Source organism: Notechis scutatus, chromosome 4, assembly GCF_049901735.1.
Source record: "Notechis scutatus isolate UNSWTSFEM ecotype Mainland chromosome 4, rNotScu1.2, whole genome shotgun sequence".
NCBI lineage: Eukaryota > Metazoa > Chordata > Lepidosauria > Squamata > Elapidae > Notechis > Notechis scutatus.
In genome coordinates, this window is record NC_142012.1 from 141,710,591 (window position 1) to 141,738,383 (window position 27,793).

Sequence of the window (27,793 nt, forward strand, 5' to 3'; positions counted from 1 at the left end):
GGTGCTGTTGCATAATGATGATAAAACTGACTTATGCCTGTCTCATTCATATTCCTCATTGTGTGGACAACGGTGAAAATTGCTGTTGATGAGGAATGATTATGCCATGACTAAGTGCAAGAGCAACATGCCAGGGATTCAGAAAGGGAATCCAGTATCAGGTTTCACTCTCTGGACTTTCTCTGTAGCCTCATAAGGGGAAAACTAACTAGTCCTGTGTCTCTGCAGTGAGCCTGCATCTCAAGCTCCCTGTTTCAAGTTTCAGTAAAACTATTTATTCCAGATTATATTGCAATAGTTCCAACTAATGGACTGAGTCCAGTTTCCATCACTGGACTCAGGAAAGTAAAGCTTTTAGAATATAGCCTAATGAGTATAGTTTGTCTCCAGAATGTCTTAATGAATATATGACTGCAGAATTGTGACTGTTAGAAGACATAGATTCTTAAAATCAAAACAACTCTAGAGCACAGCATTGCCATAGCATTCAGCAACTTTAGGAAGATCGATTAAAGTAATTCCCATTATTATTAATTGATATTAATTTGAGCCTGACCAAATGCCTATGATGTGCACAATACTATTCAAGCTCCAACTTAAAGCATTTGCACAGTCAATTGGATCAGTGGCTTTAATTCTCACCATGAATTTCTGATCCCTGGAATGCTGATTTATGTTTTGACTTGTGGCTGTTCCTCCAAGTCTGCTTCCAGGATCATTTACAAAGCAGAAAAAAAGATTCTTTATCCAGGATATCTCATTTCCTCGCCTCTTCCTAGTTTTCCATTGCAGATACCTAGCAGGTAGATTCCACCATGTTTATTTTTTCATTGGACTGATGTGAGGGTTTAGACATTTTTTTTCCTCCCTCTTACCTATTCTGCCAAATTTGAGGATCCTATTTTTCTGATTTCTCCTTTTTGATTCTTAATACTACCTTCCTTTTCGATAGGGGTTCTATAGCCATCAAAACATAGGTCCAGTCATCTAATGATAAGCTCTGTTTTTTTCCTCTATCTCCAGATGTGCTAGGGTCTCAATTTCCAGAAATTCTTAGGTTTGTCATCCAAGCTGTTCTGAAATGTACCAGGCTGAGAAAGGCAGGATTACTTTCTTCGTCTACATATAATTAGCAGGCAAATTATAAAGATTTTATATCACATCACTTTAAACAAATCTCACTGTAGCACTCTGAAATGGAGAAAATAATTGCATTCAAATTTTCTCTTCTAACTTTGTGTGAAACAATGTGTGAAAATGTAGAACCATACTTTTTCTATCATTGAAAGAAATCAGCATGTTTCTTGGTGACATTTTCACAGCTTGGGTCCAGCATATCTCAGGCTCAGTGTAACCTTTATTCTTTATTATTGCCTAGATTTACCATCTGTACATGCTGCACTAATAACCCTAAAATCACACAAGAAGACTTTTGACGTAGCTGCTTGTTCATTTCAAAAATTACTTAAGAAAACAATCATCTAGACTTGTTTTCCCTAATCTAGGCTTTCACAAAAATATATATTTGGATGGGGGCAATGCAGTGGCTCAATGGTCAAGATGCTGGGTTTGTCAACTTGAAAAGTTGGCAGCCCAAGTTTGAGATCCGAGCTACCATCCTTGCCCCAGCTCCTGCCAACCTAGCAGTGTGAAAGCAGACAAATGAAAGTGGGTAAATAGGTACTACTTCAGTGGGAAGATAACAACACTCTGTCATGCTGGTCACTTGGGTCATGGAAATGTCTTCAGACAGTGCTGGCTCAATGACCTTTAAACAGATATGAGCACCACTCTATGCTAACTGATCAGTATATACCTGCTCAACTATTTCCCTTTAAATATTTTAATTTACAGTGTAACACAGTTACCTGTCTTCATGCAGCTTTGTGCAGATGCTATCTGCCCCACAATTATGACAATTTTAAAATGCAAATAAAATCCATTTATTTCTCTGAAGTATTTCTTATCAGTCTCATAAGAAATGCAAGCTCTTAATGATAAACTCCCAGTAATCCAAAACCGAAGTTCACAAGTTTTTTCCCAAGATTGCTTGACATGGCAATGATATTTAGCCATGACCAAGCAGAGCTTCTTTATCCAAAATCAGAGGTTCATACATGCAACTAATCTCTCCCTTGCTGCTGAGATGCACAGACAATTTTAAAAAATTCTATGGTCAGTTATAGTGGAATAAAAACATTTCTGTCCCAAACTCACTAAACTAATCCCTCAGTTAAGGTTGTGGAGGTTTTTGTTTTTTTAAGAAAAAGAAAGACCCCATTCATCATCCATGACTTGCCAGATGGAATTGGTGAAATGTAATCTATCCTTAAAGTCAGGAGTTCTGAAAAGCAGAGCATTATTTCAATTTTTACAAAAATTAATCATAGAGCAATTCAGTGAAAAGTAGAATGTGAGCATGTGAGCCGTCATCCCAGCTCAGCTCTGCCGCACATGCACACATGCGCTTCCCACCGGCCACCTGATCTTTGGGTCTCTGCCATGCATGCATGGGGGGCAGGGTGCATGCGGGGAGGCAGGGTGCATGCATGGGTGATGTAAGTGCATGCACAAGGGCAGGGCGCATGCACGAGGGACATGTGTGTATTGCATTTTGGGGATGTGCATGTGCATGCACTTTTGGCACTCAGTGCCAAAAAGGTTAGCCATCATTACCCTATATGAAAGAAAGGCAAATGAAGGATTATCTGGACAAGAAGTTAACCAAAGTGAACTGTGTGGTATTCTGAGTACTTTCTGCCGCTTGCAAATATCCACAATATTCATATACTTTCCCCTACCATTCGACTGTATAGCCATATATTGTGCAGTCCTTCTAAGAAATTCCTGACAACTCTTGCTGACAATTTTATCCTTCAGAAGATGGAGCAAAATCCAAGATCAAATGAACTGATACAAATCAATAAGGAAGACAGCTGAAGTAGTGGAAACACTGGAGAAAGTGAGCATAAAGTGCTGGTGTCATGAAAATGAGCATTCAGAATGAGCAGGTGCTAAAAATAACAAGACAGAAAAGTATGCAAAACTTGGTTTATGGAATTCTTTCTAATCCCTTTAACAATAAACATCTTGCACACTGTATGTGTGCACTCAAAAGCATAAAGCAAAATATATACATTTGGCTCCAGGTCATCTGACCAGGAGAGAAGAGAACTTAGAATGGAGCAATCACCACCATTCCAAACAGCTGCACAACTGTCTCTCTCTGATATTGGGAATCCAGTGAAGGAATTTGGGAGGGTTTTTTTTCTTTAGATTGCTGCCCTGACTCAATCCATTTTCAAACTCAATCTTTCTTTAGTAAGCTTCTTCCTCAACACAATATAGTCCTGTTCTATTCTGTTTTAGAAAGTTATCTTGTTGACAGAGTTCTGAATACCTTCATGTGATTCCTTTCCAGCATTCTCTTGTTGGAAAGAATACAAAGAATTTTAACTATGTCCCCCCCCCCCCCCCCAAAAAAAAGGAGAAGCAGTATACCAGCTGCTCTTTGAAGATAACAAAATAAGAGCAGGTAATAAAGAAAAAGCAGAGCTGCTCAGCTCCTATTTTGTTTCAGTCTTTTTCAACAAAAAAGAAAACCCAGAAAATTGAATAGTATGACAAAGGAGCTTATGGAACTGACATAAACATGATCAGGGAACATATTTTTATTTTGAATGAGTTTAGATATAGATTAGATAGATAGATAGATAGATAGATAGATAGATAGATAGATAGATAGATAGATAGATAGATAGATAGATAGATAGATAGATAGATGATAGAGTGAGAGTGAGAGTGAGAGAGGGGAGAGGGAGGGAGGGGGGGAAGGAGGGAGGGAGGGAGAGAGACCAGTAGATGAAGATTCCACAAGCTACAGATATGTGATACCAATAAATACCAAGGAACAGTCTTCAGCAATTCAAAAATTTGAAAGCACCTTGAAAACAATGTGATAATTCCCGGGTCAGCATGGAATTATCAAGAGCAAACCTTGCTGCACTAATCTTAGTTTGCTAACAAGTAACTTCTTTGTCAAAGAAAGGAGGTACATATGTTCAATTGGAGGCTTGTCCAGGATGGTTGTCTTGGATTTCAGCCCTGTACAGGGATTGAGTTTGATGGCCTAAATACTTCTGCCATCTGCCTAATACAAAACTGAGTTTGTTTTAATTTTTATAACACTGAAATGTGAATTTAATAATGGGGGGGGGAGGCGTTGGGTCATTTTAGCCTATATTGTTATTCATTTAATAAAGCACGTAAAACAGAATTGTCTATTGTGTACTGTATATGCATAAGAGAAAATATATGTGCATATAATATTGTAGACTTGTCTATTCACAGTAAGGTCTAATGTATAACATTGCACCTTAAGGTCAAACGTAAACATTGCAGTGTTGCACAAAAAGCTCTGTTCCTTTTCTACTTTTATTGTGATAGTGCTTGCGAATATGAAAGATGTAGACTTTGCAAAGTGACGGCATGACGCTGCTTTTGTCATGTTAATGAAAGTCTTTGGTCCTGTGGATGCCTCTGAAAAAGTGCTTCTTTGTCAGCTCCTGATGCATGAATTATGTTGTGGAGTCAGTACAACTATCCTGAATTTCTAACAAATCCTATAAATCAGAACCAAAAGCAATTCTGATAAACTTGAGTCAAATTTGTCATAAAACATTCTTCAAATGAACTCACTCAACAAATCTCAGAGAATCTAAGTGTCCTTTGGCACTGTCTAAAGATAGGAAAATGTCTTTGTATGAGATTAGGGATTTTTCTGCATTTGAACCTAATTGCAACATGTGAGACATTGCAACTTCTTTTTTCTGCCATTTTCTCAGTATATTGCCTTCATTTCATCCACAAACCATATTTGAGGCAACTTAACTCTATTCTTCACCGTTTTGATGGCACTGTTTTCCTTTTAAGGAGTCAAAAAAGCCATGATATTTTTGCTCAGGGTATAATTTAACAAATTTGACTAAATCTTTGGCCAATGATGGCATGAAGACAGCAACTGTACTGGGATCAATCCATAATCTCTTAGATACTTCAAGCTTACCTCTGATCTTGGGTACTGTCTTCTATAGCCAATCCTCAGCTTGGAGATCTGAACAATAACTGACAGTGGTGATGGTGGCAATGTGTTTCCAATTACCTAGTTATGGCCAGTAGGAGAGGAGGAAAACAAAGAAAAGGAAATCTACCAATACCTTTCCTTTATTGTATAAACAGTAAATAAGGTCATCACTATAGTATTTGTTGGTATTGTGCCTAGAGCAGGATAGGAATATAAGCTGGTATAGTTTTCTCTCTGAGACATGAGTGGATAGCACATTATCTTGGCTCAAAGGAAAAGCTCTAGATATTTATTTAATGACAAAGCATCATTTCCTGAAAAAAAATTTGAATTCCATTTAGATGTAGCTTGGACTAGCTTAATAGTCTCTTTTGCCTCATTACATTTTCTTGTATTGTGATCTGAGCCTTCTTCTGTCTATGAATATTGATAATGCTTGGGGTTTAAATTAGTAAAGACTCCACTGAGAGCTTAGGCACCAGTATGTAGCTAGAAAAATCGCTTACAGATGAGTGACTTCAATTATCTACAAAAATAGTAAAAGCACATTGTTTTTATAAGATTTTAACTATTGATTAGCTTTAAGTTTGTTTTTAATTGAATTGGTTTCACTATTTATTTTTTAAGGAGCATGGTGGCTCACAAGGTTAGAATGCTGGGTTGCCAATCAGCAGGCTCATGTTTGAGACCCATTGCTGCCATTGGGTGGGGTGAGCTCTAACCACATGCTTCAGCTCCTGTCGACCCAGAAGTTGAAAAGTGGGCAACCACGAGTAGATTAATGGGTACCACTTCAATGGGCAATTTCAAGGGGACACAAAAGGAGCTCCCAACTGAGTATCCCCTGAGGAAAGGTGATATCACCAGCAAATCATTTCACCATAGAAACACTTCAGTGCTTCCAACATTAGGGAAAAAACTATTTATTTTTGTTATTATATATTATCTTTTTTGGTATTTTATTATTGTAAGATAACTTGATGGTGTATATACTGTAAAAAATAAAATGCAGGGTATAAATCCATAAATAACTAAATTATAAGCCATGATAAATCTGTTAAGGTATTCCCAGTTGGGGTCCCCTTGGATTACAAATCAACACATCAAAAGTTATGGGAAACTTGGGTTTGATGATGACTTCACTCCCTCCCACCTCTCTAAAATTCTTTAAATGATACAAGGCAATTATCTATGTGATCATTAGAAGTCAAAAACTTGAGGACACATAATCATTTAATAGTAAAATACAAAGTATTGTCCTAAGTCCCATATACAAGGCTGTAGGCTTTTTTTTCTACAATGTAGTGTCTTTCTTGGAATTTGGAGGGACAGTATTTCCTGTACTGTACTGGGTTTAACAATAAAGATTATAGTGATTTTTGTTTTCATTCGAAATGTTTTAGGGGGAAATTGGGTTTTTTAAAATAATCTCTAACAGAAATTGCTGGCCTTCTTAGTGGTCTATTTATTAAAGAGCTTTGCATTTTAACACTTTGCTAAACTTTCACATTGCCCCTTTTGGGAAAGTGTTTGCTCTGAAATTGGCATATTGCTCTGTCTTAGCACGTAGCTTTTTTTTTCTCCTGCTAGATAGCCAGATCTATTCCAAAGTCTCAGATTATGAAATAGTGACCTCAGGCAAGAAAGACAACAAATGTATGAATTTGCTGACAGCCCTGAGAATTAAAAGATCAGAGATGAAAAGGCAGAAGAAAGCAAGTCATGCCATTATGTGCTGTAAAGGAAGCCTACATTGGACCTATACTGATGTTCTGAAGCACAGAATCACTGCATCATGCAGAGTAGCAGGGGTCTCTAAAATGGTGCAATATTATCCTGAGCATTTGGCTGACAAAGTTCCTTAAAGTGAATATTAATGGGAAAGAAAAGTGTGCTGAAGTTAGGAATACCACTGATGAACAAACTATTGTTTACTTGCAACAGACTACTTCTGCTGGTTGCCAGCTGCCTGCAATTTGGCACTTTGAGTCTCACCAGGCTCAAGGTTGACTCAGCCTTCCATCTCTCTGAGGTCAGTAAAATGAGGACTCAGATTCTTAGGGGCAATATGCTGACTCTGTAAACTTCTCAAGCAGCAGGAAGGAGCAAAATGTGACCTTCTGCTAAGACCTGGATAGTCAAAGGCCAACAGAAATATCCCTTTATGGAGCTTGCAGCATAGTAGACTCCAAGTTCTCGACTCTCCCTCCAAAAGTTGCCCTAGTGGGTTTGACCGGAATCATTATAATACACTGAGTGAGACAGCTTCCTGCAGATCGTTTCCAGAGAAATCTGGAACAGGATCCTGAAATACGATTCTGCAGTAGAATCTGGCAAATATCCATCAATTCCAGATGTTGGTGCCAACTTTGCTATAGAAATACAGTAGGAGTCTGTATTGCACAGCCAGCAAAATTCCCAATTTAATTTGAAATGAGAGGTTTATGTTGTCCATCTTCTGGCGGCTAAAGACTATTTTATTACAGAGGAGCAAGATGAGCCATTCAAAATTGGTCTACAGTTATCAACATTTTTCCTCCTTCATATACTAAGTCATCCTGTCCTAAGTCCCATTTTTTTTTTGCACAAAGAAATAGACTCAGGTTTATTTGTATAGAGAAAGGGAAAGGTATACCTAGTAATGCTGACTAGAAAATCTAAATAGCATTAAATGTTGAAAGATAATTTTCTATAACCTGCTGCATTTCATATGACCTAGGGCTGTATTTTGCAGAATTTCCAGTCAGCAGAATGTTGACTACACTAGTAAGAATTAGGGAATTGTAGACCTAACTCTTTAGGAAGGTTATTGTTTGAAAAAAGAAAACCCTATTATTATTTTTGTACTGTACACTACAGTAATCTTTCCAAATCACTGCACATGTTGACTTTTCCCTAGCTCTTGCTGAAAATTTCTTACACTTTTATTATATTACTTTTTCCTTCTCTCCACCCCTTTTTTCCTTTATTATGTTGTCCTTCTTTGCAGCTTTCCAATGTTTACATGTGATCTCTCTCTCTCTCTCTCTCCTTTTTCCCCTTGTCTCATTTAATAGAGTGTAGAGTTGTAATTGCAACAACAAAAATCTGATTTGACAAGTTGAATCAATTCAATAAGTTCAGTCAAACCAGTCTGCTAGCTTACAGTGATTCCAATTTTCAATTTTATTAAGTAAAAGGTGCTCAAAGATAAAAATCATCAAATCAATTTCAAAAGTAATAATTGGACACAGTAACTTCAAAAATTTTATTTGCAGATTCAGTTTTAAAAGAATGATTTGATAAAATTATCTACCAACTAAAATGTGTGTGTGTATCTATGTATGTATGTATGTATGTATGTATGTATATATATATATATATATATATATATATATATATATGTATGTATGTATGTATGTATATGTATATGTATATGTATATGTATATGTATATGTATATGTATATGTATATGTATATGTATATATATATATATATGTATATATATATATATATATATATATATATATATATATATATATATATATATACACACACATACACACACATCACATAGATATATTCCTTTTTTTTTTTTCACAGCAAGGCTGCCTCTCACCTCCTGCATTGTAGGATGCTCTGTGCATGTGAGTGTGCATGCATATGGGTATCCAAAAATCAGAAAGAGACAGCAACTTTTAAGATTGAAAAAATGTTAGGATAAAACATAAGATTTGATGAGCCACAACTGACTTCATTAGAGTCAACAAAGGAATATTTTAAGTTATACAAACACATAGGAATGAGGCAGTGGGGAGGGGGAGAGAATGAGAAACAGAGTAGTTATTGTAGGAAAGCTACCTAAATGAGCACCAAAGATTAACAGATTTCTGGCATTCACACAGCCTGTGTAAACTCAAGCAAGCACCATTTATCTTGAAATACATACTTATGAATATTGAGTATTCAAATTTCACACAGTTACTATTTTTGTTATACAATCACAAACGCTTCTGTCACCGGAGGTTTATGCATGCCATACCTTGGTTGAAATATTTTGAATAACAACTAGATGGCAGCAAAAACTTACACCTTCCTGTATGCCATTGCTGCCATCTTGCCATCTTTTAGATTATTGCAATATTTGCATTTCTTTATGAATACACAAGTTCAATACAAACATTGAAATAGCTTTCGCTTCAAATACTTTGTCAGATATCCAAGTCAATTGATTGCACATTATGGAATTATTAGCTTATCAAAGTCTAAAAAGTAACGGGGGGGGGGGGTGGACAGATTCAAATGCCATATCCTTCCCCCTCCCCCACACACACATACTGGATTCCCAAGAGGGAATTCCAGAGGATTCTCTCTGCATTCTCTGCATTCCAGAGGAGGAAAAGAGGTTTAGATAGCGTGAGTGGGAGGAAGAGAGTTAAAACACTTCCTCCCTAAGAGTTCTCAGACTATATGTTTAGTGGTGTATGTAGTTTGCTTTAGTTAGACAAGATTTCTCTGTGTAGGTGAGGAGTAATAAAGGAGACTGCTTAGAAGAACCTCAGCATCTCTTTCTTGATTTTTGGAACCTGACAGTGACACACTGAACCACAAACTAGCCAACACTAGTTCTGTAAACCTAGTTCATTTGGTTAATTTTTTATTTAGTATCTTTCACAAATCCAGTAAATAGATCAGTTAAATCATGGTTCAATTAGCCAGGGATGGTTTTGTAAACACAGGTTGAAACTTCTTGCTTTTATAAATAAAAACAATTGTATGCTGAATGATGATGGTGATGGAGCTAGTAATAATACTTTTTAGGGAATCAGCTATGTCTTCTTATTTCCCATCACAACTTAATGCATCTTATTATTTGCTCAAAGAAAGATGACGTCACATTTGGCCAGGGCTCTTAAGGTACTTTCCATTGCAAACCTGTACATTAGCATTATAGAAGTTAGAAGGGAGTATGGAGGATATCTAAACAACTATGTAAGTTCATAGCAGTATTTTAATGAGTTTTTAGCCAGGGCTTTTAAGTTGCTCTTAATGTGAGATGCAAATAATTGTGTCCTTTAAAAGTGAAAAAAGAGAGGAGGTCTCTTCAGTGCACTTAGAAAACTGATTTGGAGTTAGTTTACTGTGACTCAACATAACATGGCATCCACAGAGGGAATTAAAAAAAGTCAAGAAGGCGTAGCAGCCCCATCAATGCCAACCCCCTTTTGTAAGTTATAACATTGTGTTATATCCGTCGTCGGAAAGGAGACTCGGGAGCCAGTGACCAGTTTCAGCTCTTTATTAGGTCCCGAGATCGGCTCGGGCTTAGGAAGATCGGCGGTGGCTTATATTTCCCTGGCTGCGGCTGCCGCGGCCAATGGCACTGCTTTGAATTTCCCGCGATTAGTTTCCACCAATCGCGGGGATTCGCAGCGGCCAATCAGGTTGCCGTGCGCTCTGACCAATCAGGGCGCGGTATTTACAAGTATGCAAATGGCTCGTACAGAACACCCCTCCCCTCTTGGTATGGTCCTACGTAACGTAGTCCCGTAAGTAGGCGGGGCTCCGTACTTCCCTACTTGACCTGCGCAAGTTAGTCGATGCCTGGCCCTCGGCCGGTTCGGTCAGGTTCTGTGTTGCTCTCTGCCTCGTTGATGGAACCGCCTGGAAGGGTGAGCCGGGCCTTTCGTCGCAGCTCCCTCCCGGTCTACCCGGGCTGGTCGAGCTGCTGGTGTTGCCGCTCCCGCCTGGTCTTTCTGGGCTGGTTGAGCTGGCTTGGCTGTTTCTTCCCGGTGAGGCCTCGAGCTGTTCGTCTGTTCCCGTTGTGTTTGGTGAGTATTCTTGGTTTTCTTGGGGTTGGCTGTTTTGGGTTCCGGGGTTTTCCCCCCTCCCCTCTTGGCTGGTGTTGGGATTTCCCCTTCCCCCTGTGTTTTCTTTTTGCGTGTCGGTTGTATTTCCCGTGTCTATTCTTGATCTTAATTGATCGATGTGTCTTTTCCACGCCCGACCATCGGTTGTCTGTAGCCGGTACGAACGGGGACCTGTCACCTGGGTTATGGTTGCTGGTACCCAGAGTGGGTCTCCTGTGAGGTTTTTTGCGTATACTGCGTCCCCTGGTGTGAATGTTCGGTGTCTGCTGGATGAGTCGGGGGGGTTTTCTGGGTTGTATGTGGGGTGCAGTCTGTCGAGTGGGGACCTTAGTTTCCTTCCCATTAGCAGTTCTGCCAGGCTTTTGTTGGTTGTCGTGCTTGGGGTTATATGTTGTATGAATAGCATTTTATTAATTTTGTCCTGTATTTCCCCGGTTTCTATTTTTTGGATTGTTTTTTTTGTAAATTGAACCATCCGTTCCGCCCTTCCATTCACCGCCGGATGTGCTGGCACGGTCAACGCATGCCGTATTCCCCGTTCCGCTAGGAATTTTTCGAATTCTAGCGAGGTAAATTGGGGCCCGTTATCTGATACGATGACATCTGGGAGGCCGTGGGTTACGAATAGTTTGTTGAGTTCTTTGGTGATGGCCTCCGTGGTGGTGGTTCTCATGTTGCTTACCTCCAGCCAGTTGGAGTAAGCATCTACCGTAATGAGAAAAGTGTATCCCTTTGTCGGCCCGGCGAAGTCTATATGAATCCTGGACCATGGTCCCCTGGGGGTTTCCCATTCCAGGATTGGGGCGGAGGGGGGGCTTGGCCTGGATTGTTGGCATTGTTTGCATGCTGCCACCCAAGCCTCGATTTGCTTGTCCATCCCTGGCCACCAGGCGTAACTCCTGGCCAGGGCTTTGGTCCTAACGATGCCCGGGTGCCCTTCATGCAACAGTTCCAAAACCCTTTCTTGTAGTTTTTCAGGGATGACAACCCTATCCCCCCCATAGTAAACAACCCTTTTGTAAAGAAAGTTCCGTTTGTCGGTTCCGAAATGTCCTGAATTTTTCGTCGTCGTCTTTTTCCAGCCACCCTTTCTCTACCCAATGTAAAATCCGTGCCAGACGTTTGTCTTTATTGGTTTCACTGGCAATGTCTGACGCGGTTACAGGCAGATTGGGTAGAGTCTCTATGCTAAGTGTGGATGTTGTAGGTGCTGGGTCGGCGTCCAGGTCGGGTAACGGCGTGCGGCTCAGGGCGTCTGCGTGGCTAATTGTCTTACTGGGTCGGTGGTTTAGCCGGTAGCTGTAGGCGGCAAGGAATTCGGACCACCTTGTCATTCTTGGAGATAGAATGTTCGGGGTGGCCTTGTTCCCTGCCAGGATTCCCAGCAGCGGCTTGTGGTCGGTGATGACAGTAAAGGTCCTGCCATAGAGGTACTCGTGGAACCTCTTGATGGCGGCGGCGATTGCCAGAGCCTCTTTGTCGAGCTGGCTGTAATTTCTTTCTGGTTTTGAGAGGGTTCTTGAAAATAAAGCGATGGTTGCTTCTTTTCCGTCGGGGAGAGTGTGGCTGAGGACGGCGCCGACGCCGAAGGGTGATGCGTCGCATGTGACTGCTAATGGTAGGGTCTCGTTGTATTGGATGAGGACGGCATCCGATGTGAGCAGGTCCTTGGTTCTGTTGAAAGCAGCTTCCTCACGTTCCCCCCAGGTCCAGGTTGCTGTTTTATCCAGCAGCCTATGCAACGGTTCTGCCGCGGTCGCCTTTTGGGGTAGGAAAACATTATAGAAATTGATCAGTCCCAGAAATGCCTGCAGTTCCGTTTTATTCTTTGGCCTGGGGGCTTCTTTGATGGCTCTGATTTTTTTTTCGGTTGGGTGAATCCCGTGCCGGTCTAGGAGATACCCCAGAAATTTGACCCTCTCAGTGTACAGCTGGCATTTTTCTTTTTTGACTTTTAGCCCCACGTTTTTTTGTAGCACCTCCCTCAGGCGACCCTCCAGTTCTTTTTGGTTGGCTGCTGACACCAGCACGTCGTCGAAGTAGGGCACCACCCCCTTGATTCCTTGCAGGAGTCTCTCCATGAGGCTCTGGAAAATTCCTGGTGCTACGCTGACTCCGAACTGGAGCCTCTTGCAGCGAAAAGCCCCCCGGTGGGTTACTATGGTTTGCGCCTCGGCGGTTTCTGCGTTGATCGGCAATTGTTGGTAGGCTTGTGCCAGGTCGAGTTTCGCGAAAACCTTGCCTCCCCCCAGTGAGTGTAGGAGGTGCTGCACTACTGGGACGGGGTAGGCGCTTTGTTGTAAGGCGCAGTTTAGGGTGGCCTTATAGTCCCCACAGATTCTCACCGACCCATCGGGCTTGACTGGGGTGACTATGGGGGTCTCCCACCGGGCGTGATCGGTTGGCTCTAAGACCCCTTGTTTGATGAGCTTGTCTATCTGCTCATCTATCTTGGGGCGGAGTGTGAAGGGTACCCGCCGTGGTTTTAGGCGTCTTGGGGGAATGCTGGGGTCTAGGCTGAAGGAGATAGGGGGCCCTCGGTACTTGCCTAAGGTGCCGTCGAATACTTCCTGGAAGTCCCTTGCGAGTTGCTCCTCCCAATCTGCCTCTGCAATGTAGTCGATGCCCGTTACTTCGATCCCAAGCGGCGCGAACCACTGTAGTCCCAATAGGCTGGGTCGGTCTCGGTCCACGATGGTCAGGGGAAGTCTTGCTGTGCGCCCTTTGAAAGTGATTTCAAAGTGTCCTGTTCCGACTACTGGAATGTGGTTTCCTTGGTAGTCCTTAAGGATTAACTTCTGGCTTTCCAACCCCCTCTTGTGGATTTCGGGCACCAGGCGCTTGATTTCCCGCCATGCGACCATGGAGAGGTAGGACCTGGAGTCCACCTCCATTTTGCATGGCTTGCCCTCGATGCCCACTTCCACGTATACCTTCCGGGCGTCTGAGCTCGATGAATGGCTGATGACGACCATCTGGTGGGTTTCCTCTCTCTGCCGGTTCTCGCCGTTCCGTCGGCCCCGTCCGTCCTGGTTCCAGTGGCTCTCGGCTTGGCGGTCCCTGGGCCTGGGGGGGGTGCCGTCTTGTCTCCGGTCGCTGTTGTCTCGTCGACGGGGGCTGTAGGCTTTCTTGAGTCGGCAGACTCGGGCAATGTGGCCTCTCTTGTCGCAGTGCCGGCAGATCGCATCGAAAAACCGGCACTCTGATCGAGGGTGGTCGCCTCCGCACCCGGCACATTGGGGTCCCGACTTACGACTTCGCTGATCGCGCCGGTCCCGTCCTGTTTGGAGTCGATGGATGTCCTCCTCGTCGTCCGTGGTGTCGGAGGCGGAGTCGAGGTCACCATGGTGGGTGGTGGTGGTTGCTCAGCGGCTCGCTTCCGGGTGCACCTCAGTCGTCGTGGCCGCCTCAGAGGTTGTGGCTCGATCCCCGGTATCAGGCCTCCGCATTCGGGCCGCTGATTTCCGGGTTGCTTTGGCTGCTGTGGCTTCGGCAAGGGCGTCGGCGAGGGAGATGTCGCCCTTGGCCATCAGCCTGCTTTGTATGACTGGGTCCCTGAGCCCGAGGACGACGCGGTCTCGTAGCGCCTCATCCATATCTGTGAAGCCACACATGCCTCCTAGATTTCACAAATCTGCCACGAAATCACTGATGCTCTCACCCGGCTTCTGGTCCCGCCGGTAGAAATCGTGCCGTCTGATGAGGGTGGGCACGGCGGGAGCATAGTGGCCTCGGAGCAGCGGTTCGAGGTCGGTCCAGTCCATCGCCTTCACGTCCTCCGGTTTCGCAAGGGCTTTCGCCATCTTAAACACTGCGGGCCTGCAGTGTGTCAGGAAAACAGCCCTTTTTTTCTGCCCGTTTGCAGCCTTGAGGTTGCTACTCTCTAGGAACATCAGGAACCAATCAATGTACGATTCCCAGTCCTCAGTAGCTTGGTTAAAGGGTGCGGGCGGTGCGAGGTTGGCCATCTCGTCGATCTCGTTCCCTCGGGGCCACGTGCTCGGTGGGTATCAGTTATGGGATCCCATCCTCGTCACCAGTGTTATATCCGTCGTCGGAAAGGAGACTCGGGAGCCAGTGACCAGTTTCAGCTCTTTATTAGGTCCCGAGATCGGCTCGGGCTTAGGAAGATCGGCGGCAGCTTATATTTCCCTGGCCGCGGCTGCCGTGGCCAATGGCACCGCTTTGAATTTCCCGCGATTAGTTTCCACCAATCGCGGGGATTCGCGGCGGGCCAATCAGTGCGGTTTACTCGGCCAATCAGGTTGCTGTGCGCTCTGACCAATCAGGGCGCGGTATTTACAAGTATGCAAATGGCTCGTACACAACACATTGCACCCATATATGAAGTAGCAGGGTTTTGATAGCATTACTGGGGCTACGATCTATATATATAGACAGTCCTGGCCCTTAAGGAGATTACTGACAGATTCCATTTTAAATGAAATGTGTTCCTAACAAATTTCATAATCCATATTCACAAATCTGTACTGTAAACATAAGACACCAAAATGACAAGTTATGCATCATGACATCACAGTGCAAGTTTCATCCTTCTATTTATGCATCACATTCAAATATGTAAAGGACAGTATTTCCACTACAATATCACAATGAATCTTCATTGGATACCCATTACTATATTATTATTTCTGCCAAATTTCTACTAATTCACCTACAGCTTGGATCAAAAAAATCAGTGAGTTTATATTTGGACACAAAACCAAATTCATTCCTGAACTGTCATAAACAGCAAGTCCCCAAGGACATATAAACATCTCTTTCATAAAAATAAAAACTTGGCAACACTAAGAGCCACAACTCAAGAAACACTTTCTATAAACTCCACAAATATAGGCCACAACCGCAGCATCAATAGGATCCCTAAGGTTTCCAAGAAAAACATTCTTCAGGTAAAAATATCTACTTATTTTGATATTTTCTGAGAGGACAGAGAAGCACTGAGTTAAGCTCTTGGGAAGAATACGTCTTGTTACTCCACCCTTGGAATGAAGAACGAATGCCTTCTTCTCAACTTTGCATGAACAATTTGAGACTCTGTCTTACCTCACAGTGTGTGCATTGCAGATATTTTCAGGATATGAGCCCTCCTAATGTGTTATGGTATAGAGTGCTTTTACAAACTCTATATTTTAGAGAACCATTCTAAAAATCTGAAAATCTTGATATTTCTGGGCATTTAAAGGAAATTTAGTTTCACAATCTGCCATCCTAGGAACAGTCCCACAACATATAATGATGACTACCAATATGAATTATATTAAAGGAGAATTAGATCAGGATAGCCCATCTTTGAGAGGCAGGGTGGTATTTGATTGGCACAATCCTGCTCTTGGAAACTTGTATATTTACAAAATAGTGCTAAAATAGTCATTTAAAGAATCCAAAGCAACTTCAGAGTACTTGACATCATCCCAATGAGATTATACAGAGAAAGAAAGGCAGAGAGAGGAAGACAATATATACAGTACATCTGTCTGTCTATGTGCAAAACAAAAGAGAAAAGGGAAATGAAGTTTATAAAAGGCCTCCCTTTAGAAGAGAAAAAGGTGGCAGTTGTGGCAGGAAGTCTGGGGTGGAACAAAGGAGGTGCCTAACGTTATACTAGTTCCCACCCTTACTAAATTATCATTTTCTAATTAAGAAAACCAGTGAAAATAAGTCAATCAATGTTTTCTTTTCATGATGTCAAAATTACTTCCAGCATTGGAGACAATCAGTTTCTTGATATCTTGATACTTGATACCTACTGGGAAATAGAGACCCAAGGTCATCCTTAAGAAAGGCTCCTATCCCTACACAGTCTAGTTCATTTTTTGATTTCTTCCACCTGAATCTTCAATCTGATGCAAACTCAGATGCCATCAACTTATGGACTGGTGGGATACATGTGCATCAGATTGTTGAACTAAATATTCCTTCATCTCAATCTCATCGCTTTTCTTATGCTCTTATATGTTAGAATCCCCCCTGCCAAAGAAATTAAGAAAGACATTAATTTCAATACCTTTTTTCATACCTTCTGAAATAAGGAGACTGAGATCAAATCACAAACAAGATGTGATGCAAAGAGATAATTTGATTACAAGGAGATTCAGTCTGGTGTGCTCAATGCTAGACTAGAGGGTATAAGGACAGATACTTCTCAAACATTTTTCTAAAATTGTTGCACAAACAGTACATAACAGAACATTGCTAGAAAAGACTACCTTTGGACACTCCAACAAGCCACAAGCTCAGGAGAGCAAGTGGTTAAAGAGAGCGGTCTCTGATCTTTAATAAGACCTTATTTTTAGACAATTTTAGAGCAACTTTATTTTTTAATTTGGAATAAAACACTTTTACCTTTGGTTTGGCACAACATCTTTATAGACCCAAGGTCATCCTTAAGAAAGGCTCCTATCCTTACAGAGTCTAGTTCATTCTTCATTTTCTTCATTCTTCATTTTCTCATATGCCGCATTTTATGAAGTTCTTCTGAAAATCAAGGACCTTTGCAGGATCCATGAAGATTATGCTAACTTTCAATCTCAAATTTGTATATGATTGACAGTAGAAGACCCTATACACTCTTGCCATATGCCATGTTCTTTGCTCATTCCTTCCAGGAACATCAACCTACCATGATGAATCATCATGTACCAAAGGCTAACAATAATTGAATTCTGTGTATTTCCAAAACCAGTTTCTTGATTCACACATAAAACATTCATACCTTCTTTGTATAATAGGAGCAACTATATATATTAAACTTATCTTAGATAAGTTTGTGTGGCAGATTCTGACCCCATGACTTTTATAGGCTCTGGTCCAGGTGCTATCAGTTAAAAATAAATAAATCTGCAAAATAGGCAAAATTTAAATTATTCAATGCTGAACTGGCCCATTCAGGTACCACTATTGCAAAAGAAAACAACAAAACAAAGTGCAAAGATAAATATAAGAATTTTCTTAATGCAGACATTAATAAGCATGTAAAGCAGTGGTTCCCAAACTTTTTCAGTCCACTGCCCCCTTGGTGCTACAAACTCATCCTCGGTGCCCCCCACCCAGGGGTGGGATTCAAATTTCTGTGGGTGTGGCCTAATTTGAGGGTGTGGTTTGCTGATCACATGACTGGGTGGGCATGGCTTGCTGGTCATGTGACTGGGTGGGCGTGGCCAGGTGACTGGCAAACCAAATACAAGTGGTCCTCAATGACCGGTTGTTTAGCAAGTGTTCTAATTTATGCCTCCCCAGAGCTACTTGACCAGTTTTTGGAGTTTTGTCAGCTTTAGATCAGGGGTCTAAATCCCACCCCTGCCTGTGTGTGTGAGAGAGAGAGGTTGGATCAGATATATCTCTCTCTCTCTCTCCCACCAACGCCAGAAAGCCACCGTCAGTCAAAATTCATATTAGTGGTCTCCGGGATTTAAAATTATGAGTTTGGTGGTCCCTGAGGTCCAAAAGTTTGGTGACCCCGATCCAAAGGAATGAGCCTGAGAGATGGAAAGAGAGAGAGAAAAGAAAGAGAGAGAGAAAAGAAAGAGAAAACAGAAAGAAAAGGAGACAAAGAAAGAGGGGGGATGGAAGGAAGGGACAGAAAGAAAAAGAAATAAAAGAAGGAGGGAGGGAGGGAGGAAAAAGATAATGAGATATCTATTCTAGTCCAATCACCTGCTCCAGCAAGGTTAGAAGGTGTGTGTGTGTGTGTGTGTGTGTGTGTGTGTGTTCTCCTTGTAATTTACCAGCACATTTGCCTTCTTCAGAATTGCACTGTAATACAGGGTCCCCAACCACTCGTGGAACAATCCTACGGGCCGCTGGTTTGCTGGCGCGCCATCTTTTTAGCTTTCGGGTGGCTCACAGTACATTTCTGGCTCACACCTAGCCCGCCATCTTTTGATGAAAAGTGCCGGTGGTCACAGGAAGCACTTCAGAATTCGGGCACATAAAGGTTGGAATGTAATACATTGGGGAAAAGTAATTTTTAGGGTGGAGATCTGGTCCAATGGTTCCTGTTTAAAGCCTCAACAAAATGTGAGAGCTTCCTGATAGTCTTGACCATGTTTCGTCCACAAAACCTTTAATAGAAGCCAAAGAGGTTTCAATGTGCTGGCAAAGATGTTTCAATGTGGAAAAGGGCCTCAGTCTAAACTAGGCCTCATTTCAATCTGATGCATCAGGTCTCTCTCTCTCTTTCTCTCTCTCTCCCCCAACTGGCCTTTGCTCTACTTTCCCGATGTGCCTGCGGGGCCGGCGCTTCAAACATGGATGGATGGATGGATGGATGGATGGATGGAGAGAGAGAGAGAGAGAGAGACAGGCAGGCTGGCAGGCAGGCAGGCAGGCAGGCAAGTAGATAGGCAGGAAGGCAGGCAGGCAGGCAAACAGACAGACCTTTTGGATGAATGGATGGATGGATGGATGGATGGATGGATGGACGGACAGACAGAATGCGACAGCGGCTGCACTTTGGGAAAGCGGTGGCAGCAGCTTTTCCCAACATGCTGCCGCATTCAAGGCACCAGTTCTGGAGCATTACTACAGTCAATGGGTGAACCTGCAGGGTCGGCGCCTTGAACGCCCCCCTGCTGCCTCTTAGCGTCCCAAAGGGGGCTGGCAGAGGGGGGCTAAGAGGCGGCAGGGGGGCGTTCAAGGCGCCGGCTGGCCCTGCAGTTTCACCCATTGACTAGCATTGCTCCAGAGCCGGCGCCTCCAATGCGGAAGCGGTGGCACGTTACATGCCGCCATGGCCACGTTCGACACGCCACCCCCCTGCCACCTCTTAGCGTCCTTCTGCTGGCCCCCTTGGGGATGCTAAGAGGTGTCAGGGGGGCGTTCGAGGCGCCAGCCCTGCAGGTTCACCCATTGACTGTAGCACTGCTCCGGAGCCGGCGCCTCAATGGGTGAACCTGCAGGGCCGGCTGGTGCCTCGAATGCCCCCCTGCCCCCTCTTAGTGCCCCTCTGCCAGCCCCCTTGTGGACACTAAGAGGTGGCAGGGGGACGGTGCATTGAACACTGCCACGGCGGCACATAACGTGCCACCGCTTCTGCATTGGAGGCACCGGCTCTGGAGTCAATGGGTGAACCTGCAGGACCAGCAGAGAGGCGCTAAGAGGTGGCAGGGGGGCAGCACATTGAACGCGGCCGTGGCAACACGTAACGTGCCACAGCTTCCGCATTGGAGGCGTTGGCTCTTATCAATTCCCATCCTCCTCCAACCCATCCCTTATTCACTGAAAGCACAAAAAGCTTCCCTGCTTGATGCTCACATAAGTAAGGTTCTTGAGCAGCTCTATATTCTCAAATAGACTTCCTGAATAGAAGCCATATTGATATTAAGTGCTTAATATAATACAGACTGGAACCTATGCTCTCTTAACAGGAGTATTATATTCATTAACATTTAATGAACTACCTTTAGCATTGCACTATCTTTAAGTGTTTGCTATCTTGTTTTTGAAATTAAAACCATGGTATGCATCATCCACTCTTAAAAATTATAGAATACATTTTATATCAGAAGAATTTTCATTTGATGCCTCTGAGATCTTTCTGAACAAGGCATCAAAGTCCAAAGTTTGCTAAGAAGTCTGTGTGACTTTAAGATAAATTACCATATTGACTTCGTTTGTGTAGCTCATAAGTAAGGCCGGTCCAAGGTCCCACAGAAACCTTTACAAATATAATCATTTTGCAACGTTCCAATATATTGGAACGTTGCAAAATTGGAACCATAAGAACATTACGCATGTTTAAAGCTGGAGACTATTCTTAAGAGAACTGATGGCAGGTTTTTTTCCCTATAAAATTCAACCAAATTTCTGTTGGTTATCTTGTCAAGTAAGTTTTTTTAAAAAGTTTTTAAAATATTATGAAGGCCTGTGAATGACAAGTAGAATCAAGTGAAAAGTGTACAACATTGCCTCTATTGTTTCTTCTAAAATGTATATTCTCATATTTCATATATAAATGAAACAGTGGGAAAATTTCTATTGCCATGGTTAATGAAAGTTCATTCCTATGTTAGTGTAAAGATTGGCAGGAATCCACATTCCACTTCCCAGTTGAATGAGCATAAATTCTTTAATGGCCTCATTGGGAGAGGCCTTTGGGGCAGACCTGACACAAAGGCCCCCCAAATATAGCAATGCTGATTTAATACATTTGAAAGTGAAATAATACACATTGCTATCTAAAATGCCAATGCATTTATTCATAAGATTTCCAGCATGTTTATCAGTCTATATCCAAATCTGGAAAGATCTTGCTGAATTAAGTTCATTGATTCATGAAAAAAGCCAGTGAATCCCTAATAGCAGAAAGGAGCAGAAATTTGATAATAGGTTTTTACAGAACATTGATTTATGTTGATATGGGAAATCTTTGTGTTTTTATGATTGACTATCTGAGGAATGCTTGTTATGGCAAATATGAGAAATAGAATTTAAATTCCCCACTTCAAAGCATCCCAATTAGAAATCAATAGACTGCAAGTAAATGTGCGTAATATCATAATCCATTTTATAATATATACAGTATGGATGTCTAGCATGTCATGAGTACTAAAGTCATATTACAACTAAAAAGTTTCTCTGAGAAAATAGCTCTGTGGGATTTTCACTGTCATAATACCATGAGAAAGAAACATTTTAACATTTGTGTTTCTACAATGTTCTGTAGTGTTTTAGGCTACCAGCTCTTGGTCATTTTTCCTACTTTGTAATGACATACAATATGCTTATCCAATCAACAAGAAGTGTACATGTCATTTTTTCTATAACAAAAGAAGTCAATTTAGCAATCTCTGCAAATTCCATCATCTTCACCAATCATTCCTCCATTGTGGATACTGCAAAACTTTTCAAGTGAATATAGTTACAGAATTAAAACAATTAACCAGTGGAATGACTTGCATTCAGAAGTTGTGGATGCTCCAACACTGGAAGCTTTTAAGAGATTAAGAGATTTGTCTGAAATGATATAGTTTCCTTCCTGAGCAGGAGGGTTGGACTAGAAGCCCTCCAAAGACCCTTCCAACTCTGGTATTTTGTTATTCATATAATAATTTCATTTATGTTATAATATATAAAAACAAAGTTCCATCACATTTTTCTATCTATTTATCCATCAGTCCCAAAACAAAAATACTTGGTTTTGATTGTACATTAGTCTTTAAAATCTTAGAAATAGTGCATGTATTTGAATCCATTTTTTTCTTTTTTACATGTATAACCAAACACGATAAAATGTTCCTTCATGTTATTCCAGCATAAATCCTAAGTATGTTTATACATTCTAGATAATTTCTCTGATGTCATATAAAATGATACATCGTTTTATAAATATTTCCTTTAAGTCTATGGAGAATCTCGGACATCCCGGTCGTGGCTGTCCCAAAGATGCTTTTTTTTCAAAAGGCAACTCGACTGCCTGGTTTTCTTTGAAGACATTTCACTTCTCATCCTCTAAGAAGCTTCTTCAGCTGAAGAAACATCTTCAGAGACTTCAAAGAAAGTCCAGTTGCCTCTTGAAAAAAGCAGCTTTGGGATATTTCCTTTAAGATTAAACATAACATAAATTTCAAACCTTTCAACCAGATATTTCCCATTGTTCCAATTGTATATTATAACCAAAAATTTTATCCCATTTTATTGTACATTCTTTTACTTCTTCTGTCTCAAAATTTATAAATTACATGTCCATCATTTGTACACAATTCTACTTTAAATTCAGTCTTACATTGTTCAAAACGGCAAAATCTTTCATTTTTCTGATAATTATATATTGTCTTTCTCTTATCAGATCTTCTCTTGATTTTTATTTTACATGCCCCTTGAGAACAACTTTAATTCCTAACTTGAAAAAAGAAAAGGGGAATAGGAATGTTTATAATAATGTAAGAAGTGTTTAAAGTGATAGAGCAAAACTACAAGCTATTTAGCTTGATTGGAAGAAGCTACAAAATTTAACATGCTACTCAGTTGCTTTCTACATTACCCAAATCAAGACAGAAATGGCACATTAGAAAAATCCAATATAAGTCCTCCATTGTTTCAGAACAGAAACTTATTTTTCTTATCTTCCAGCATGCACTTCCCCCTACACTGTAGTTACTTTTAGATCATACACTCAGAACACTGGAAAGGTTTCTGTCTGCCAGTATAAAAGCAGGTTGTATAACTGGCTTTAATTTACACACTTCTATGCCAAGTTATCGTGGTGACAACAAAGATTCCTCTGCTTTCGAGTCATCCACTATGATTAACAGCTGTAGTCATACAAGTCTGGAGTTCAGTATAGAATTGGCTCCTGAAAAGAAATCTTTGAAAGGGTAGGTAAGTTGGCTGAAGAAGATAAACAAAAAAAAAAAATTGGGGATCAACCCATATTTCTGTACAGAATCAAGAGAGCCATTTTGGCTGGACTATATTTACTGTAACCCAGGAAAAACAAAATGCCCTTTCTTTTTTATGCACCATTTAGGATAGCTGACTGTATTTAAAATCAATACCCAAGTTAAATGAAACTAAGACACGATTAGGGAAAATATTTTTTTTAGAATAAGCAGAAGCATAACATTCCTTCTCAAATTTAAATTGAGTGCAGAACAAATGTCTTCCTTAGCCAAATAGAAGAAGTCTAGTTCCTCAAGGCAAAAAATTTTATAGCTAGGTGTGGTGACTAAAAAGGCCCTTCTCTCCTTAGATATGGTCCAACACAGTTCAGACCTAGAAAGGAGCCTCTATACGCATACGTAGAGAGAAGGCCGGCTAGTATGGGAAGAGAAACAGAATACTTTTTGTAACTACATCATATCTCCAACTTCAGGATGAACTGAAATACAGTCTCTTTTGAAAACATCCCCTCCCGCTTAATGTACAAAAGAAGTTCCTGATAAAATTGCTTCCCACATAGTACCTGAGCTCTTCCAGTACAACACACATTCCATTAAGCTCATCTATAATTCTTAATGGCAATAAATATATTCTTAAATTCCAATTCTGGGTGTGTCACACTATCAGGTTCCTTCCACTGCATAAGATCAATGATACATTACTATAAAGTAGGGTTAATGCTGATGTGGTTGGTTAGGACTGGATAGGAATTAAAGACCTGATTCTTTGAATCCAATGGGTAAGAATTAAGCTGTTTAAAGCAATAATCACTCCTACACACACACACACACACACACACACACACACACACACACCTTACATCAATATAGCAATATAAGAAAGTACTGTTTCTGCTCTTCTTTCCCAATGCCCACTCCTCCTTATCAATAGAAAATTGTGTGTGTGTGTGTGTGTGTGTGTGTGTGTGTATTATAAAAATGTAAAAAATAATTGTGTCATAAGCAGCTGTTAATCATAGGTGGTAACTAAAAGTAAAGGATATTGTGAAATACATTCAGGAAGTAGGGAACAGAGAATTGCTTTCATAAATTTTAATTAATCCAGCGAAGTATACTTTGAAAGACATAGAGAAAGAGAAGCATATAAAAAAAAAACCAGAAATGCAATCATGTTCAGAACTCTTTCGGTCTTTTTAAAAAGCATATTCAAACAAAAAATCATTAATATGCACTACATTAATTTTTATTTATCTAGCTCTTAAAAAGCTCAGAGTGATATGATCTCGACATGAAATATCATACATATATAAAAATGGAGAGCCAATTTGGTATAGTGGTTAAGGCATCAGGCTACAAACCAGGAAACTGAGTTCTAGTCCTACCTTAGCCATGAAAGCCAGCTGACAACCTTGGATCAGTCTCTCTCAGCCCATCCCACCTCAGAGGTTGTTGTTGAGGGGAAAAACAAGAGAAGGAAAGAGTATTATATATATATTTACTGCCTTGAATTATGTACAAAGCAGGATAAAAATGTAATAAAGTTGTTTCCTGCAGTACAACAAACATCCTCTCAAAGATTCAGACTGTCATCATTTATATTTAGACTTTTCTATCATTTATACAAATAGAATAGGGCAAATGAAAGGATGCTATTTATAAATAATAAATAAATACCTGGTTGTCTAGTTTCTAAGTAGATGAAACTCAAAGACAAACCATCTAATGACCTTTATGCTTCAGCCTACATGTTCTTGCATTTTACATTCTTATGTAATACATTCAAGCACTGTTATGCCTACCTTAACATAATGTAATACAGTACACTGATAGTAAAGTAGTATCAGATCAGTGAGTGGCTTCAGACCAGTCAATCTCTCTCAGCCAAAGCTACACCATTAGGAGGATGCTGTGAGGATAAGATGAACTCAATGAAAGGTGGGATATGAATAAATTATATCAATATATTATACTGCATAGGTCATGTTCATTCAGCTACTTCCAAGGCTGATCTTGAAAACCTAAATTGAATCAGACAAAGTTAGCACTTGGGTTACTATTAGGAATCTCAGAGTTGTAAGCTAAACAAGGAAGTAAAAAAAAAGTACAGTTGTCCTTAACTTACAGCCATAATTGAGCCCAAAATTTCTATTGTTGAGTGAGACATTTATTAAGCGAGTTTTGCCCCCATTTTATGACCTTCCTTGCCCCAATTGTTCAGTGAATCACTGCAGTTGATAAGTTAGTAACCTGATTAAGAGAATCTTGCTTCCCCATTGACTTTGCTTGTCAGTAGGTTGCAAAAGGGGATCACAGGACCTTGGGATGCAGCAAGTATGAACCAGTTGTCAAATATCTGAATTTTGATCACATGATGATGGGGATGTTTCAAAGGTTGTAAGCATGAAAAATGGTCATGTCACTTTTTTCAGTACTGTTGTAACTTTGAACGGTCACTAAATGAACTGTTAAGGACTACCTGTATTCTAGAAGACAACAGCACGTTATTTTGTATTCTTACCAAGAAAATTATATGGACATATCCTGGAGTTGAGCTTGACTCGAAGAAGTCTTTATACCATTACAAATTGTAGTACCAGGTACTAGACATGAACAGTTCATCCAAGGCTGGAAGAGCCCAACCTGAATTGCAATCCCATTTCTAATAAGAAAAAACAGGTAAACTTTAAGCATGACTAAACAAGCTTATGCCTTTTCATTGTTTTCTGATAATCTGAAGTGAGGTTCTTTTGATCAGAACATGTCTGTGCAGTATAGGGTTTTCAATTTATTTTAATTATAGAACTGGGAGGAACGTTGACTTCAAAATATGAGAAATATTTCCTAGATGTTTTGATCATAAAAACAAGTACATCCATGGCAGTATAAGGGCAAGTCTTTAGTTGTTTATATATGATTATGTGTTAGGCAATGTCGACTCTTAGCAATTGTTAGTCTTTGACTTACAACCACAATTGAAGCCAAAATTTCCATTGCCAAGGAAAGACAGTTAAGTCAGTTTTTGCCCCATTTACCACCTTTCTTGTCACAGTTAAGTGAATCACAGTAGTTAAATTAGTAATATGGTTGTTAAGTGAACCTGGCTTTCCCAATGACTTTGCTTGCAAGGTCACAAAAGATCCCTGGGACACTGCAACCATCACAATACATGCCAGTTGCCAAGCATCAAGTTTTGATCAACTGACCATGGGGATGCTACAACCTGCATGTGAAAAATAGTAGTAAGTCACTTTTTTCAGTGCTGTTGTAACTTTGAACAGTCATGAAATGAATGGCTGTAAGTCAAGAACTAGCTGTAGATAGATTTTTCTCCATTATGATCTGTCCCCAGCCTGGTCCTTCAGCTCTTCCAACAGTGTACTATCACTATCCCTCTGTGAGCGGGTGAGCAATTTTAAATTTTGATACATAAATAAATTATTGTACTTGAGTCCATCCACCTTGCTGCTACTCCTCTCTTTTGTCAGCATTACAGCCTTCTTCAAAGAACTGGGTCTTCACATCATATGGTCAAAGTATGATAATTTCAGCCTGATCATTTGTACATTGAACACAAGGTAAATTTGTTCAACACTCTGTTTGTCTCCTTGAGTATCCACGATATTCTCAGCAGTCTTCTACAGTATCAAAGTTCAAAAACTTCAATACTCTTTCTATCCTGTTTCTTCAAAGTCCAATGTTCACTATATACAGCTATGCAAGTGTGCATGTAAGGAAACATTTTGTGCAGTGATTATTATTGGGAGGTGATCCAGCAAAATACCTAACACTTTTCAAGAAAGCCTTCTGTTATCACTTGTTTCATTCAGAGCCTCAGCAATCCCATATTGTAATTCCCGCAATCTCTCAAGCAGCAAAGCGATCTGGCATTTTAAAAAATTCAAACTTATTTATTTTATTTATTTATTTATTTGATTTGCCAATTGTTTACAAGATAATAAGTATAAGTGTATACATAGTTGTGAATACATGAAATGGGTACGTATAAGAAAAATAAAACAAGAATAAGAGAAACAATAGGACAGGGACGGTAGGCACGTTGGTGCGCTTATGCACGCCCCCATTAATAAGGTTAATTCATTAACCTTGAACTTAATCCACATCACCAGGAGTGGGTTCATAGGTTAAATTATGGCATGGGGTTCACACAACTAAGACGGGTTCACACAACTAAGTTCAGACAAACTACTTGATAGTTTAGTACAATGTGTAAACTGAAGACTGTGACCCTTTTCTAGTGTGATCTAGAAAAGATGCACAATGTCTTTTTAAAGCAAATTGCTACAGTAGAGTCCTCCCCAAACAAACATCCTCCATGGCTGTTGGACAACTCCCAATTTACTTAGAAACTGGGAATCACGGGAGCTGTAGTCAAACACATCTAGAAGTCCCAGATTAGAGAAAATTGTGTCAGTCTGCAAGGAGCATGTGTGGTACTACTAACAAAAGCTTGCTTTCACTGGCCAAAGTTTTTCAGAGCA

At 40.7% G+C, this 27,793-nt stretch overlaps 1 long non-coding RNA gene across 1 annotated transcript in view; it reads right to left on the bottom strand.

The window, feature by feature from the left end:
• The window catches only part of LOC148130949 (uncharacterized), a 95,690-nt gene extending 70,892 nt beyond the window's left edge, over window positions 1-24,798 (bottom strand). The window contains exon 1 of the long non-coding RNA XR_015749487.1: window positions 24,677-24,798. This is a non-coding gene — a long non-coding RNA (uncharacterized LOC148130949). The remainder of the gene's footprint in view (window positions 1-24,676) is intronic.
• Window positions 24,799-27,793: the final 2,995 nt, after the last annotated feature.